This window comes from Protopterus annectens, chromosome 2.part0 (assembly GCF_019279795.1).
Source record: "Protopterus annectens isolate FY-2018-M chromosome 2.part0, PAN1.0, whole genome shotgun sequence".
In the NCBI taxonomy this organism is placed as follows: Eukaryota; Metazoa; Chordata; order Ceratodontiformes; family Protopteridae; genus Protopterus; species Protopterus annectens.
Window position 1 is genome coordinate 255,148,906 of NC_056728.1, and position 19,353 is coordinate 255,168,258.

General features: G+C 36.5%; 1 protein-coding gene across 2 annotated transcripts in view; it reads right to left on the bottom strand.

Annotated features, from left to right (window-relative positions):
* Positions 1–19,353, bottom strand: part of MLPH (melanophilin) — an 872,816-nt gene that overhangs the window by 290,595 nt on the left and 562,868 nt on the right. The window lies entirely within an intron of this gene.

Sequence of the window (19,353 nt, forward strand, 5' to 3'; positions counted from 1 at the left end):
TTTATTGTCACAATAAAATGTTACTTTGGTAAATCTTAATTCAAATTTAGATTAAGATAGAGTCCAGGGATATAGCATTGGTAAAATACCAAGCACAAAAGCCAAGCCTTTTACTTGAAACAGCATCATTATCAAAATATTTAACTTATTACCTTCCAGATGCTCAAATATCCCAGTCAGAGAAGACAGTGTGATGGGTCTGTAACTACCAACCACTTTACATAACCATTACCCTGATAGAATGTCATTAGAATAATGCATTTCACTTGACTAAAACACCACCAAAGAATTAAATTTATGGATAACTGGGCACAACCATGATTTAGAATCCTATAGGTTCATGGCTTCAAGATGTTAATTCACTAATGATAAAGAAGTGAAATCCAGCACTGCTTAAGGATATCGATTCAACAAATGACCAGCATCCATTCCTCCAGCCTTCCATTTTCTATATCCGGTTTTAACCAGTTCAAGGTTGTTGGTATGGACTGTATTCCAACAAGCAAAAATGCAATGCAGCAATGAAATACTGATGCTAGTGGACCAAAGGGTACACTCACATGCTTGCATTGCCACACTCTAGCCACACCTAATCATAAAGTGGCATTGCCATTTAAGAATATATCATGTCTTTGAAAGGCTGGTGGAATGCTGAGCTTCATAGTGAGGCACATTCACAAAGGAAGAACAAACATACTCCACACAGAAAAACCGTGGCTAAGATCTCAAATGGTGGCTTTAGTGATGTGAGGCAGTAGCATTGGCCTTGTATCACCATGGTATCCACATCTTGCCCTTTAAACATGTTTCATTACACCTACCAGCCACGTGTGCTTGGTCTGTAATTAATGCCCTCTTGTCACTTGATACACTAACTGAAAGCAGCTTTTGTTGTGCAGTACTGTATTATAAAATGATTACTTAAACAATATATTATTCCTTATTAGGTCAGGAAATAATTATGAAATAACTCCTTTGAAATAGGATTCACTTCTAGGCAACAACAGACCAAGTAATGATTTGCAAATACTGTTATCCTCTTTATATGGACCAACTTCACTTCTGAACAATGATTATAAAGTGTTTATGTCTGTACTAGCTATGAGAATGACATTAGACATGAGACATTTTATTACAGAAGCTAAGGATATTCAGGAAAATGTAAAACAAAGTATAATAAAAAATTGAGATGATGGAAGCACCTTACTGTGGATATAAATATGCTAGTACAGCACAAGCAGTGAAAATGTTTCTAGTCCCTTTAAAATTATGTGTAGGTCAGGCATGTTTTTATTAATCAGGGAGTAAGCCGTGGACCACAATTAATAAAGAAAAGAAGGAATTTATTTGGGATGGAAACAAGGCAAGAGTAAGTAGGATGCGTTGTTTCTCCCCACAAAATGAGGTGGTATATGATTATCATATTCAGAGGGATATTTTAGAGCTATACAGTTAAGAGACATATACATAAAAAGCAGAAGACTACAAATCAAAGTGGAAAGAAATTATGTTGAAAAGGTGGGGATCACAAAATAAGGAGACAGTAGGATTTTGGATACATGTCATTAAGGAGAATAATGACAATTATACAGAATATTATATTTACAATTAACTGAAAGTATTATGAGAACTTAGACAGCATAGGAATGGAAAAAGATTTTACCATTAGCGATGACTGCAAGTAGGGCCACTGGAAATAAAAAAGTGGGAGTAGGAATTTACTGGAGAAACTGGCAAGGAAACTAACGTATTGGGAGCAAGGAAAAGTCAGAGTGGAATGACGCCAAGCAGTCGATTGCCTTCACTATCAGCTATTGATAACAGAGTTTAGGCAAAAAGAAAGGGATGGGGAAAGTGTTAAATGAAAGGCCACCTCTGCTCACGTTTGTAGTTGGGACTACAACAGAAGCTGTATTTAAAAAGGGATAATCAGTAAGCCCTAAATTCCCAAGTATGCAACAAAATCTAGAAGGTTTAGGATTTTTGTATGGAAGTGTTTGCACAGCTATTTTTATACCTTAATTAGACTTCAGATTTTTTTTCCCACAGGTAAACAGCAATTTTTGGGGTGTGATGGGAAATAGGGGGTTACATGGGAACATGCTTTTGGGCATTGCAATGAGATGATAGATTTTAAAAATCCCTAGCATGGTGCTTTGTTGGAAATGTTGGGGCAGCAAATTATTGCAACTAACAAAATGATGCTTTTGAGCTAGGATACAAAAACTAAATTGCCTAGACATAGTAAGGTCCTACTAAGTTTAATTCTTTAGCTGCCAAAAAGTAATTACAAGAAAATGGAAATCAAAAACTAAACCAAGCATAAGAGACTTATTTAATGCTGTAAAGGAGATAAAAGAAATTAGGTCAGATTTTTAGAAAGGGGAGGAACAAACTACGTAGAAATAAATGAAATCTGTGGTTACAATACCTCCAGAATAGTGCTCAAGAGGAGGGGTAAAATTTTGGGTCAACACGACTTGAGGAATTTAATGTTAAACTGTACAATAAGTAAGAAATAAGCCATATATGTGTAATGAATGAAAATGAAAAATCTTAGTATTGGTTGGTTTTATCTTTTATAAATATATATGGATCTTGTCACTGTGTAATATTTGAGTTTATAAAGTTGTTTAAAAATCACTATTATCCTGGACATGTTATCAACATTATTTATTTACTGTCTAACCAAAGCCTAACTCAGTGAGGTGGCAAACAAAGAAACAAACCTGAATGGTCAACACTTGGAGCTTAATTGTTCAACTGTTGTATGCAAAAATCAGGAATCATATCAAAATAACGATGTGTGATGCACAACAAAGTCTCATTTATATCCCCAGTAATAAGTTGGTTACAGCCATGAGATACAGGATCACAGGAGGTTACTAGGCTAATGGCCCTAGGGTCCTTACATGCCTAGCCAAGTTAACCATTGCTCCCAAGAGTGTCTGTTATGGCCAGACACTAAATCAGCACCTATTACCCATATCTAAGAGGGACACAGGTGGAACCCCCAAGGCAAATTTACAGTTTCCCATCCAATCATCCAAACAATATTTAAATAGGGTCAACGAGGGGCTCTGCTTAACATGGATTGGAAGTCTGTTACAGAGATGAGGTAACCTCTGTGAGATAAATCTGTCCCCTCCAGCAAGTTCTATTGATGTCACATACCAGGTTATGGTCCCTTGAGTGTGTGACACCTGTACCGTTTGACTTACGAAAGTGTAGCATTTCCATTAAGGCAGGCTTGGATATTGCCTTATATGCAAGGCACAGGTCACCTCTGAGCAGTCTGCATGACACAGAGTAAAGAGACAGTGATTTCAGTCTGTCTGCATATCAGATGTGCTGGAGACCTTGAATTTTCTTTGCAAGAAACTTTTGCTGTCTCTCCAATTGCTGCAGGTGCTTAGAGAGGTACATACCAAAGGCAACATTATACTCTGTTATTGGCCTGATGAGGGAAGAGTATAGGGGGCTACAACCTCCTTTTTTTCTGGAGGCAGTGCCCTTACTTATGAGGTGAGCAACACAGAATGCCCTTCTTACTACTGTGGAGACATAGTGATCAAAGGTAGGGTTTCTATCAACCTGTGTGCCCAGGTCTCTCACCAGTGATTGCGTGCTTAAGGTATTGCTATTTATGGAGTAGTCTGCAGGAACATCACCCTTGCTGAAGGGGATGATAATGCATTTTTTGTACTGAGTGTAAATCCATGACTTTGGCACCAATCATTAGTCTGTGTAAGTCTGTCTTGCAAAATATTGACATCGTTAGGGGACTGAATGACCGCTCCTAGTTTGTCAGCCACAGACCTTTAGTTTTGGCCTGTACTTCGAAGAGGTATATTCCAAACAGTTGGGGCCCCAGAACAGACCCCTGTGGTACACCACTGGTCACTAGTCTGCTGGAGGAGGTAGAGTCTCTTATATTGACAGTATGAGTTCTACTAGTGTGCCAGTTTGCAACCCACCTGACAATATATGGGTTGATACCCAGCTGGGTGAGTTTATCAATAATGCCTGAGTAGGGGATGGTGTCAAAGGTCCTGGCTAAATCCAGGTAGGCCGTATGCACAGTTTTACCTTTGTCAAGGACTTTGGTGACTGTCTTGAAGAAGACCACCAAGTTTAACAGGCATGATCTCCCTTTGATGAAACCAAACTGGGTAGGGCTGAGTGTTTGTAGATTACCTATATCTTTGTCGATAAGTTCCATGATGATACATAAACCTCCAAAATGAAGCACAGTGCAGAACAAAAACTAGTAAACAGCCAAAAAGCACTGTAAAGAGGAGAAACCAAGCACTGGACAGCTCTAGGTAACACAGTTTATTCGATCCACATATAATGTAAAATGCTTGACGAAACACCGTGTTTTTCGTCTATAAACAGACTTCATCAGACAACAAAAATAGTCATCACCAAACATATATATATAAGCTTTTAAAATTCAAACCCTCCAATAAAATTGCATCTCATGAATATGTAATTTAGCAAAACATTCTGAAAAATCTCCAACTCCATGTTTGAACTTTTTCTAAACAGCAATCACTAACCTTACATATTCAAAAAAAAGGCATGTATTGACTTCCAAATTGTATATGGATACTGTAATGATAATAATCACCAAAAGGACTATAAACACATCAATATCTGAATAAATTAGTAAATAAATACATGCGAACCCGTGAAGAAAAACAAAGGGGTATTCCATCAGAAAAACAAATACAACACTCCCCTCCAGTGGACAAAAGCAAAATTACATGGAAAGTACAAAATCAGGATGAAGGTAGTTGTTAATGATCAGAGATCAAAAATACATAAATAAATACAAAGCAATAATAAAAACCTAATAAATTAAAACTGAAATATATAGAGTTATATAATATCATGTATCTAACCTGAACCTGCAATCAATAATAAATACAATGAATACAAAAAATACATATTTACTTTACATCTAATAAATCTAATAAATAATTCCATCCAATAAATACCAAAATATAATATAAAATATAAAAATGTAAAATGTATAATCTAAAATATGAAATGTTCCTAAAACATGTAAATCAACAACAGATTCATACATATATAGTTAAAAATTTAAAAACTATAAAAACTATAAAAACTGTGAAGTGAAAGAAGACCATGTAATGTAAATAAACCTAACCTAGTTATAATCTAGCAGCCCTCATCTTTAAAACCGGGGCAAGGGAAACACATTCATTTAAACCTGGGAACCTGTTGGCTTCAAGCACTATTTGCCAATACAGTTCCCGGTATTCAATCTTCGTTTCCCATAAACCACCCCTCTCATCTTTTTGAACTTCCTCTATAATAAAAAAAGTGTATTTAGCTAGGGGACAAATGTTGGTGTGTCTATATAAAGCATTAGTAGCTTTTTTATTCTTTATGTCATTAATATGTTCATATATTCTCCTTCTAATTTTTCTCTCTGTCTTACCAATATAAAAACCAGAGCAAATCTCACATATAGCTATATATAACACTCCAAAAGTATCATAAGTACTATGGGTGTTGCTATTAATTTCTTTACCTCTGGATTCAATAAAAACACTTCATGTATTAGCTAACCAGGGACATTGAGAGCACATCTTACATGGAAAAGTACCAGGAGACTTTATAATTTTCTTTTTAACATTTTGATGTGACAACAATCAGTCTTTGATATTGCGTCCCCTTCTAAAAACAATTTTTAACGGTTCTTTATCATTGAGACCCAGATCAGAAATTTTGTTGAATTTGTCCCATTCTTTATCAAAAACATTTTGAATTGTGGTTGCATCGCCACTAAAATCTGTGATAAAGGCTCTGTTATATAACTTAGTCCTATTCTTCATAGGGTCAGTAGACTCTACCATATCAATTTGCCCAATATTAGCCAAATTTTTCAAATTGTTAGGTTCTTTCCCTAAAATAGGTTGAAATCTTTCTTTTCTACCTCTAATCACTTCTTTTTTAATTGTTGTGCAAAATTCCAGAGGGTATCATCTTTCCAAAAACATCTGAGTCAAAAACTCACACTCTTCCATAAAATCTAAATCATCTGATGTCATTCTGGAAATTCTCACAAACTGACCTTTCACAATACTTCTCTTCTGGTGAGTTGGATGCCCACTACTAAAATGCAAATAGCAATTAGAAAAAGTCTTTTTCCTAAACACTTTTGACTTAAAATAATTCTTATCCTTAATTAAAGTGATATCTAAATAATTAATTTCTTTGTAACTAATTTCATGTGTGAATTTCAAAAAATTAGTGGTGTTATTGATATAATGTATAAATTCATTTAATCTTTCCTTAGTATCTTTCCATAATATCACTATATCATCCAAGTAGCACTTATATAAACACCAACTATCCTTGAATGTACTCTGGTAGATAAATTTTGTTTCCCAGGTGTTTAAAACCATGTTGGCATATATGGGGGCACATCTTGCTCCCATCACCACACCACTAGTTTGGTGGAAATATTCCCCTTGGAAAAATATATAGTTGTGTTTTAGCACCATTTCCATTAAAACCAGGCATATGTATATATCATTATCATTCAAATCTCCAAAAGACCTAATGGCTTCCTCAAACCATTCCAGGCCCAAATCATGTGGTATAGAACCAAACAGGTCTACCACATCGATAGTTACAAGAATTAAATCACTATCAAACATATTCTCCTTCACATTGTAGAGGAAATCCCAAGAATCTTTCAAAAATGACGTACCTTTCATCATAAATTTTTTAAATTTTACATCACTATATCTAGCTAAGGGTGAAATTGCTGAACCTTCAGCAGTTACTATAGGACGAAGGGGTGGGTCAATCAAGTTCTTGTGAACTTTTGGGATACCAAAAATGGAAGGAATTTTTGGCTTACTGTTGTGTAAAAAATCAAACAGTTCTTTACTGATGCATCCTTCCAAAAATAAATCATATAATGTAGAATATATTCTTCTGTACCCAATATTTATCTCATTCTTAGACACATTACTATATTTCGTACCATCAAGTAAAATGTTAAACATTTTCCCTTCATAAGTAATGCTATTCATCAAAACAATACCTCCCCCCTTGTCTGGCTTCATCACTCTTAGCTTATCATTCCCCCTTAAACATTGTAGTAATTCATATTCACAAGATGGAAGGTTCGGTGCAAATTTGTTTCTTTTCACTGCCTGTCTCAACTCAATTTCTACTAAATTCTCAAAATTCCTCAATTGTGTATGAATAGGGGGATTCCAAACACTTCTCTTTTTTAACTCATTCGATACATCCATTGCAAGTTCTCCTTTACCACAAATTAATTCCAAATTAATTTTTCTTAAAAACATTTTTAAATCAATCACCAATCTACTGATATCGCATTTAGTTCTAGGAACAAAATTCAAACCTTTGGAAAATAGGCTAAAATATGTGTTATTAATATTTAATTCAGTGTAATTAAATATATTAAAATGTTTAAACTTGTTGCAGGTACAAACAACAGAATTCAATTGATTCAACCTTTCATTACTTTCATCCATTAAAACTCCTGTGACATCTAAACATGTTATCTTCCCCCCTCCCCCTCCATCCATTCTGTTGAAAATTCTCTTCTCTCTGATTCTTTATTCTTTCTGACCTCCGGAGGGGTGGAAATTCTAAAGGGTCAAAATTCTCTTGGTTCACCATGGGAAAATGTAACCCCTGTTATCAGGTTCACCACTATTGATGTGAAATTCTTTAGTGTAATTAAATATACTCCTAGGTTTAGGGTATTGTAAATGGTGTTCATATTCAAATGTATCCCTATTAGTCTTCTTTTTCTTCCTTTCTAATATTCTATCACATTTCTTGTCAATAACTTTCCTCAACTCAAAATACTTCTTATTTTCTTTGTTTACTGTATATAAAAGATCCTTAGTGATCTTTTCATTTACTATTGCAATATGTTTCATTAAAATATCCATTTCATCATCATTATTTTTAATGATGGCTCTAATGAGATCAAAACCCCAATTATCAAACATTGTAAGTAAGGCATCATGAAATAGAGTACCCTTTTTCACATTATTCGGAAACTTGTGAACCCGTAAACCTTTTGGTACTAGCTTAAGTCTTAAACATTCCTTTAAATACATATTATCAATGTTCAAAATTTTGTATTTAAATAATAAATCATTGAGTTTGGCTAAATTACCACCATAAGTCAAAACATGTTCATCATCTTTCCCCTGTGTATCCCGTAGCTCCACTCCATGATGATACACTCAATGGCCTTGCATATAAGGCTGGTTAGGCTTATGGGTCTATACTTCTTGGGGTCTGTGAATGCATTCCCTTTATGCAAAGGGATGACCGTAGCTGTTCTCCATTCAGCAGGGATGAAACCTGTGCTAAGGCTATGGTTGAACAAGGTACCCAGCGGTGTTGCCAATTCCTGTTTTAATCCATTGAGAATGCTGCCTGTGATGTTGTCTGGTCCCATTGATGCTATGTTTTTAGCCTTGGAGAGGGCATTTAAGACTTGCTCCTTGGAGATAACAGGTGAGGGACAGGTGGTAGGGATGCTTTGTGTTATATGTGGTGGGGACAGGGAAGTGAAGTTTGCACTGAACCTGTCAGCCAGCAGTTTGGCTATATTCACTGGTTCTGTATATGTAGTACCATTAACTACAAGCTCTGCACAAATCTGGGTTTTTCCTTTGAGGTTCCGGATGCAGCTGAAGAACGTCTTATGGTTTTCCTTAGCTAGAGATGCAAATTTGGATTTATAAATAGCTTTAGAGGACTTTACAAGATGTCTTATTTGTACATTTAAGTTCAGAATGTAATGCTTCCAGGTTTGTGACTGTAACTTCCTACTCTTAGACAGCAGTTTCTTCCTCTTATTGAATAGCCTGTTAATGGCTGATGTCCACCAGGCAGGTTTGTTCTTCCTTGAGGATCTTGCTTTGGTCCTATCAGGTATGGCAGAGTTAATGCAATTGTATAGATGCTTATACAAAGTATTAGTGTATATCCCAGAATAGATTACCTCTCCATCAGTGGGAGGATGGGGTATAAAGCTGTTTATGCCATTACATAATCGGTTGTAATTGGCCTTGGTGACGTTTTTCAATCTAGTTGCTGCTGGGGGGTGGGTCTGGTGTTATTGGTACCTCCAACGAGACTGATTTGAGGTCAGACCTCACCAGGGAGGTCAGCACACTTGGGCTGGTACAACGATCCTCCATGTTGGTAAGCACCAGATCCAGAATGTTTGAGCCCCTTGTAGGGGTATCAACCAGCTGGTCCAGGTCATTGGAGTTAACAAAGTACAGGAATCTTTGGGTGTGAGTGTTATTACATGTATAATTAACCCAGTCAATGGACAGGTAATTAAAGTCACCCAAAACCAGGGTGTTTGGTTGTCTCTTGATTGACTCAAGTAGAGGCAGGTAGGCAAAGTGGGTGTCCTGGTTCATGGAGGGAGTCCTATAGCTGGCAAGGATTTGAAGAGGGGTCTTACCAACAGTTAATTGCACTTGGAGTAATTCATGGGATTTGCTCTGTATAACCAGTCTTGAGATGTATTTGTCTTTTATGAATACTGATACCCTACCTCCCTTAGTTCTCACACTTTCACTTTGAGGTCTGAACGTGTGGAAGGAATTGTAACCTGGTAAGGCTGGGGTGCTTTCCACAGCCTTAAACCAGGTCTCGGGGACTGCACAGATGCCATCATCTTCCAGAGTAAGGACTTCTTCCAGCGAAGTTTCAGATTTAGAATAGTAACGTTGTGAAGCATAACCTTGAGTTTGTTTTTAGATGGTCTTATTACATTGGGAGTTTAGTCCTTGTGAAGCTGCCTAAAAAAGGAATAATAGGGTGGACAAGAGCTTTAGCCAGTAACTGAAATCCCAGAGGTGACAGATGAAGACCATATCTGGTAAAGCATCAAGGTCTGTCGATCATGTCATCCCATGCTGACAAGTACTGGATCGCCTTAGAATGAAAACAGAAACTAAGCCAATTATTGAAAGCAATCATTTTTTGTTTGTAATCATTATCCTAGGTGAAGGTAAAATGTTACTTAAGGCTAGGGACATACCTGCCTGGGACACATAATTAGAGAGCTCAATCATGTCTCTTTTCATATAGTCCATTGAGGTAAGTCTCAAGTCATTCACTCCAACATGGACTATGAGTGAGCCGTAACAGTATCTGCTGTTGAGAGACTTGAGTGCATGTGTGATGTGGTGGATTCTGGCACCTGACAGACAGCTGAACCAGTTGAACCAGTTATGTATAATTGTCATTAACCTATCAGTCCATTTTTTGATTGATAATAGAGTGAAAATATGTACATTTAGAGTAAAACAAAAGTTAGTATCTACACTCACTTACAAGGCCACCATACCTAATTTTTTATTTATTTATTTTGCATTTCTGCCCTATCATCCCTAAGCAAATGATACCCTGGGAAGTACTAAGCAAGTCCAAGCCATTCCTTAGCAAGTTATGTCAATGATACAAAGAGAAGCCATTACTGCTCTGCATGTATCCAAAGTAAAAGTACCCCACTTGTGCACAAATATATTATTCTTAAGGTGCAGCAGATGAACTTAATGGGAATCCTTTAGGGTTAGTGAACAAAGATGATAGTATTTTAAAACAAAAGTAAAAATGAAAACATAAAATTAGTTAGTATTTCAAAACAAAAGTAAAAATGCAAACATAAAATGTGTTAAACAATGGTAGACAATATATAATTTGTTACATTCATAAGTTCATAGATTTGATTGCCAGGTTTGTGACCCACTATCCTTCAGGAAGACTGAATATTATAATCCAATGATATATTATTATTATTATTGAAGGACATCAATGAATGACTTTTCTAAACTTCATCCAAACTAGATGAAATAGTTCAAGACACAACAGCTTCAGAACAAATTGGTTAGCACATGCATTTATCATTATTAGTAATCTTTGCTCTGTAAACCAAAATTAAACAGAACTAGAACCATGCCACAAAACTCACTATTTTGAATAATTGATAAATAACTACACTAAATATACACAAAACAATCTGAGTCAAATATCTGCATTCAAGGTCTTCAAAATGGTAAGGAGTAGAAATGGTAATTAGAAGAAATCAAACTGCAGCATAAAGTATATCAGGCACTACAAGGAAGTGTGTTTATTTATTCAGAATATTATATTTGGCCAGTCCTATCTTACTGATTCATTTCACGCAATCTTGTGAATTACTTGGTCTTTTTGAAGTGTCTCTGTGACGTTGCTGCACTGGTCCAGTAATCAAGGAGCCTCAATCCTCACAACTAGCACCAGTGAGGGACATGCACATTGGGAGGATAACAAGTACACACACAGTAAAGTACAATTTCCCTTAAGAGCACGCAGAGATTACAGTCAGTCTGGGGCTGGTTTCTCCCTCTCTTTCCAAATCCCCAGTAAGTCTCCCCACTGGCATAGCTATAGGGTTAAGATCTCAGCTGAGTGGTCAAGCCAAAACCTCCAGCACCCTCTCTGTCCAACCAGTGCTTTGTGTCCCTGTCCAAGTAGCTGACTCACACACACTTTGAGATTTGATTTATATACAAACACACAGACACTCCTGGGAACTCTGGTACAGGTTCAGTAGCTGTGTTCCTTTCTACCCAGACTATAAGGTAGTAAGCACTGCCACCAACCACCCTTACTTATCAGCTACTTTAAGGCCCTTCTCAAAGAGGTGGCCAATTCTACTGTGTAATGTTACTGTTATACAAATGGTAAGTGTGACCAAACTTTTAAGACTATTTAAGAGTGGCCTATACAGTGTCACCAAATACACGCAAGTACCTTAAGAGCTTAAACATCTCTAAACAAACCAGCCACAATTAAAATGTTTAAATATATTTAATAATAAAATAACAAGACAATACTCAATAACTCAACACATTGACAGCAGAGTTAAGAATCACAGGAAATATTTTAAAACAACATGCAGGACAGTCTCACATAAATACAGAAAACATCTAGACTGATCTTACTATTTTCCTATCTATCTGTAAGAGAAACTAATGCAAGTGGTGAATGGATGGTTACAGTTCCAAAGACAATATACAAAATGCAGAGACTTTCTCTCTGAGACAGTTCTTAAATTAATAATACACATTACTGCTGGGTTACCTAGATGATATCATTATTTGACACCTGCCTTTAGTTCCCAGATTAAACAGATACCAACAGAACTTAACATGTCTCTGTGAAAAATACTTATCTCTTAGAAGCTGACACGTATCTCTTAGAACCTTGCCTGAAACTGGAAGTCGTAAAACAGTTACACACGTTTATCTTTGAAACCTGTAATTATTTCTGTTTCCAGACAATAGAAAGAAGTTCTAGCTGCAGACATTCTGTCTTCTAGCTGTGGTAAACACAATTGTAAAACTCTTTACTTGTCAACTTGTTTTTATATAGATTTGCAAGTTAACTCTGTATGTTCCAGCTTCTTACTATCAAAACATACATTTGCATAAGCATATAGTTTATGCATATTTCTGCTCTTTAACAGCAGGGTACACAGTGGTTACATTATTGTAGCTCAGTACAGAACATACAGTTTTCTTACATTTGTAGGACAAGCATACAAATCATATTACTATTCACAAATAACATAGGATTCTTTACAAAATTCTAGCTATCTGGGCTGGTAGTGTCACATATCTATATAAACATATTAATATTTTCAAGTTTACAAAATTCCAGCTAGCTGGGCTGGCAGCATCTCAGTTTATGACAGTCTCAAACAAGACTCCTTACATTTAATAAAACTTTGAAGAAACAGGAACACCACACACAAGTGCCGTTCAGCTTCATAGCAATCAAAATGCTTAAATAACAATACTTGTCTAACTTTTTGTAAATAAATGGTAGTGCAGTTGGTCAAATTACATCATAGTCAACTTGCTAAATGTCAGCTATACTGTAATTTCCTGGGTTTGTTTTTTGTTGTGGTTGCATGGTTGTGGAGTTATACATATGTTCCAGAGGTGTGAAAGCAGAGCCATCCATGTTAAAGTAGGTTTTTGTTTGTTTGTTTTTTAATTCTGGTTTCTTTTCTTTTTAGGGTAAGTAAGATGAGTAATGATTGCAAACATAATGTAGTATTTACATTTGCAATCATTAGTTGTATTTTTATATTTATCCATGGTGTTTGGGTTTTGCTTTAGTTTTAGTGTAGAAAATGATGATGATCTCAAACGTAAATGTATTGTTTGCATCTACAACCATTAGATTTTATTTTCATTGTTATTAATCACCAATGAAATTTTACAATGTTTTGTATTTCATTGAGTTTCATTGGTGATCAACCTCTGTTTTTCTACTTGTTACATCCCCAAGGTAAAGCCAGCTGCTGTTGAGGCACCCTTGCATAAAGGCAGTTTTTCTACTGACGCTGAGAATTATATGCCTATTTGTCTAATGACTATTATTTTGCAAGGCTACAGAATGAATTACAGCTGAACTAATAATAAGAAACATAGGCGTCCTTATATCTGTGGATTCACACTGGTTTGACTTTGTAAAGAGTAGATCATGCCTGTTCAGTCTAGCTGAGTTTCTTAAACAGGTTGTGAAGCTATGGGTAAAGGGCATATGACCAGCATTACCTATCTGTACCATGCCAAGGCCTTTGACATTAACCCCAACACCAAGATTACTGACTAACTGTCCTAACATACCCCCCTCCAAATAGTTCACTGAATATTTAATTGCCTGTCTGATACAACCTATAGTTTTAAGCTTGGGTATATTTGCTCAAGAGAAGAAAAAGTCACCAAGGTGTCCCACAGGGCTGTCTGCCTTAATCTTTGATACATATTTCCTGACATGACAGTTGATATCAAGTGACTTAAGGTAACCAATTTTGTTGATGTTTGCAAACGAGGCAGGTATTAAATCTCATTCTGATATTCAAATGTTCCAGTAAGAGTTGGAACAAACAAATGTCCAATGTATTAATCATAGGCTTACCATGAATACCAAGTAATGCAGCCTCATTCCTTTGTTACATCTACCATCACTACTTAATAGCACATAGATAACATTCCAGTTAAATCGGACTGACCCATCAAGTACATGGATATCTATGCTGATATCAAACTCTCCTTTGACCATAACATCTCTGTCATGGTTAGAAAATCCTTCCACCTGGTACAACTCATCATTCATAATATCTTGTTAAGATCCAAGGATTTTATAGTCCAACTTTATTTCTTCTTGTTTAGGTCCATCATTGAATGCAGTACACCTTTCAGTATGTACCTCACACCTAAACCACCTCAACAGACATTAACATTTCATATCATAGTAGCTTTTGCTACACTGGCAGACTAAATGCCCTTTCCCTCTACTCACATCCTCACAAGCACCTGAAGGGATGACCACTGTTTTGTCTTCTGTGCTCTGAGTGTCCCACACTGTTTGATCTCCTTCACTTAAACAGTGCAAGTTGTAAAGTAGATATCTGGTCCAGAGAACTGATACATTAACAATCTGCACCAGAGACCTAAACCCACACAGATACAAAAACAATCTGTTACAGAGATGTAAAAAAACTCTGCTACATTAACAATCTGCACCAGAGATCTAAACAAACACTGATACATTAACAATCTGCTCTAGAGACCTAAATCCACTCCAATGCAATAAAAGTCTGCTACAGAGATGTAAACAAACACTGAGAGCATTAACAATCTGCACCAGAGACCTAAACCCACACTGATAAAATAACAGTCTGCTACAGAGATGTAAACAAACACTGATACATTAACAATCCTCACCAGAGATCTAAACAAACACTGATACATTAACAATCTGCACCAGAGACCTAAACTCACACTCATACATTAATAATCTGCTCCAAAGTCCTAAACACACAATGAATCAGTAACAACACCAGCTGGCATTACATGTACCTAGCTCAGGCTTCCCTTACATATCAAGCAGAATACACTTGGCAGCCTCTACAAACACCCTGGATGAGTGCATGGGTGATCACAGATCTTCACCTGGGATATATGCGAAAAATGTATTTAATGGGGAAACACTATTAATCTCTTACAGAAATCAAGTGTTGTGGTTTAGCTTCTTGATAGTCTCCTTGCCGGTAAGCTTAGTAAGACCTATGAACCTATAATATATATTATGTATCTGAACCTGTATGATATATATATATATATATATATATATATATATATATATATATATATATATATATATATGGGTCTATGTTGTATGATCTAAAGTTCAAAAGAATGAAAACCAAGATATCTAAATCTCAAAATGTCAGACATGGGAATTTGCCTCTTCTCCACTGTTGTGTGATCTTAAAGTTGGTATATGGGGGGGGGGGTCACAGAGGGGCTTTCCACCTTACATTAAAATGTTTTTTTATATTTTGAGTTTTAGATATTTTGATGTTCAGTCTTTTGAATGTTTGATCTAATGGCATAGACCTATACACATATATTCACAATGCCGAAATCCTGAAAGATCGAATTTCATATGGCCGAGATCATATGATCAAACTTTCGGAATCCCAACATTGTGAATGGAGATCAGCATACAGCACAGAATGGGAGATTTCACTTTTCCTCGCTGTAGTGCGATCGTGGAGTTGGAATATTTAAGTAGTGGGGGTGTAGGGCGTGCAGGGGGGCTTGACCCCTACAGAAACATTTAAATTGTTTTTTTTGTGGGAGGGTTGTTTCGGAATTTTGATATTCCGAAATATCGATCTTATGGTCTCGGTCATATGAAATTCGATGTTTCGGTATATATATATATATATATATATATATATATATATATATATATATATATATATGGGTCTACTTCGACCCACCAAAAGCACACTTCTACAAAACTTAAAAAAGTGAGCTGAGTTCTGCGAAAGTGCGCTTCAGTGAAAATGCACTTTCATGAAACTCAGTACACCGAGTAGTTGTCATAGGTCTTGGTACAGGGAGGATAAGGGCATATTCCCTTTTCCCCACTGTTTTGCAATCTTGGAGTTAGCAAATATAAGTAGGGGGTGGGGGATGCTGGGGGGCTTGCGTTTGTGCTATTTTTTTCTCTGTGTGTTTTTTTGTTTGTGTTCAGTGTACTGAGTTTCACGAAAGTGTATTTTCATTGAAAAGTACTTTCACGGAACTCAGCTCACTTATTTAAGTTTTATAGAAGTGTGCTTTTGGTGGGTCGAAGTAGACCCATATATATATATATATATATATATATATATATATATATATATATACATACACACACATATATTATGCAGATGTGGGGCTGCGGTAGTGTTGTCACCTCACAGTAAGACGTTGTCCTGTTCGATTCTCAGCTAAAGTGTCTTCTGTGTGGAGACATGCGTGAATGGGCGTACCTTCGTTGAAGGTTGTGCATCAGGGCTGGCAACTCGGTACGTAAAAATCTACTGCCAATCATTAGTGGACTAGAGTTCCGCTGTGGCAACCCCTAACTGGGAAAAAAAAGCCGAAAGATACAACATATATATATACACATATATATATATATATATATATATATATATATATATATATATATATATTATATATATAAAATATTTGGTGTTATATTTACATATTTACACACACACACACACACACACACACACACACACACACACACACACACACACACACACACACACACACATACACATGCATCTCTGGAAACCAAGCATATTTTTATGAAAAAATAACAAGAAAGGGCAAATTTTAAAATTCAAATTTTTGGTAGGATAGATTTTAAATAAAATCCAGTGTTCAACTAAAATCTGTGGAGATTACTCAGTTTTGTGAAATGTCCTGGAAACATATATATATATATATATATATATATATATATATATATATATATATATATATATATTGCAAGTTAATAAAAATAAATGCATTAATATCATCTGTATGTACATTCACCCAGGTAACAATATATCTACACTTGAAGATGTCCTGCACTGGCTATCATGTCACTACCCCCAAGAAACCATACTACTTGAAGACTTTAACATAGACTGGGGCACCTGTTCCTCAGAATCCCCAACCACCCATATTAACTTGCATGCATTTACACAAATCATATCCGCCCCTACCAGGATAGGTAAACCCAACCAAAAAGAAAGCATACCTGACTGGGTACTCATAAATAGTCACCCCCAACTGTACACCTCTGGTACCCTCCCTGATGGCCTAAGCGATCACCTTCTCACATATGTAATTAAGCACAAAGCCATTAATTCCCAACAACCCTTACTCAGAAAGGTTAGAAACAATAAAAATTTTGACCCTGCCAAATTCCAACAAGAACTAAACTCATGTAATTGGTCTATTCTAAAACACCTCCCCTTAGAGGAAGTAGTAGCATACTTTAACAAGAAATTCCTTGAGATTCTTGATTTGCATGGACCTGTTAGTTCAAAGTGAACAAAGGCAAAAACTGCGCCATGGCTTTCTAAAGAGTCTAAACTCAAAATTACCCTTAGAAACAAAGCATGGGCTTTATGGCGTTCTTCTAAAGACCCCCAAGATCACATTAAATACAGGCAATCCAGGAACGAAACTAAAAAAATCCATTTTACAAGACAAAAAACAATACTACTGTAATTTACAGACAGTAAATCAAAATAACCCTCAGAAGTTTTGGGCAGGTTTAAATAATCTACTACATCCTGGACAAACTTCAACCCCAATCCCTGCTGCTACTATTGATAAAACCCCTGAAGATGTTTCTGATAGTTTTAACCAATTCTTTACTGAGACAATTCAAGCCTTAGCTAGCCAACTACCTCCTAGCTCCCCTGATCCTGAAAGTACTGCCCCTAGAAACCTACTCGCGTTCAGCTTCCAACCAGTCGCCACTTCACTTATCCGTACCTTGATAAAAAAATTAAAACCCACTAAACTTTCTGCTGATCAACTCACTGCCGAGTACCTACAAAAATCAGCTGATGCTGTTGCTTAACCCGTCTCAATACTAATCAATCGAACCATAGTAAAAGCTAAAATTCCCACCATCTGGAAAATATCCTATGTAATCCCACTTCACAAAGGAGGCAGCTCTACTGAATCCTCCAATTATAGGCCAATAGCCATACTCTCTCCACTTGCAAACATTATGGAAAAATGTATTCATAGACAACTCATGCACCACCTAATCCAGAATAACCTTATGGCAGACACTCAGTATGGCTTCCATCCTCATCACAGCACTATTTCAGCCCTTCTAGCCTTTACCAACACCATAAACCATAATCACAACAATAATTATATATCCTCAGCCCTCTTCTTGAATCTTTCCAAGGCATTTGATATGGTTGATCACCAACTCTTAATCCACACCCTGCAAACATTCTGTCTAGATACTAGAGCCCTTCAATGGTTTCAATCCTACCTGGATGGTCAACAGCAGGCTGCCCTCTGGCAGAACAAACTCTCTAATCTTCTACCTAACACCCTTGGAGTACCACAAGGCTCTATATTAGGGCCCTTGCTGTTTTCTATCTTCATTAACAACCTTTATACTGTCATCCCAAAAGTCAGCTGTATCCAATATGCTGATGACTCTACTCTGATTTGCTCGGCCACATCTCCAATAGAGTTATGGTCAGCTACCCAGACCACCTTTCATACAATAGAAAACTGGCTTTCTGAACGTCGTCTGATCCTAAATCCCAAAAAAACTAAAATGCTGTTATTTTCACCAACACGTAGGTCTACCGCTTTCACCTTTACCATGAATTCAAATGATGGCACAATAATCTCCCCTGACCACCTCTACAAAACTATTAGGTGTCATCATAGATAATAATCTAAAATTCAACCTACATGTTAACCAAACTATCAAAACCATCAATAAAAAACTAGGGTTACTTTACAGAATAAAAGCCTTCCTAACCCCTCCAGCTAAAATTGCCATAGCTCGCTCTCACCTTCTTTCAACCCTTCTGTATGCATCCCCTCTACTCTCGAATTTAAATAAGACTGTCCTTAACAAACTCTCAATTTGCTACAACCACATTGCCAGGTTTGCCACTGGGCTGCCTTTTAGAACACATCATTGCATCAATCTAAATCAGCTTGGGTGGCTTGAACTACCCAGCCTAATCCAGTATAACCAACTGATTATGGCCTATAAAATCCTCTATAGTCCGGACAATACTCCTGCACTTAAAAATATTATCACCCCCTATAACAATCCTGGACTGCTTCGATCCTCTAACAAACTACTAATTCAGACTAGCAAAATTAATAACACAGCTGGTGACTCTCTCTT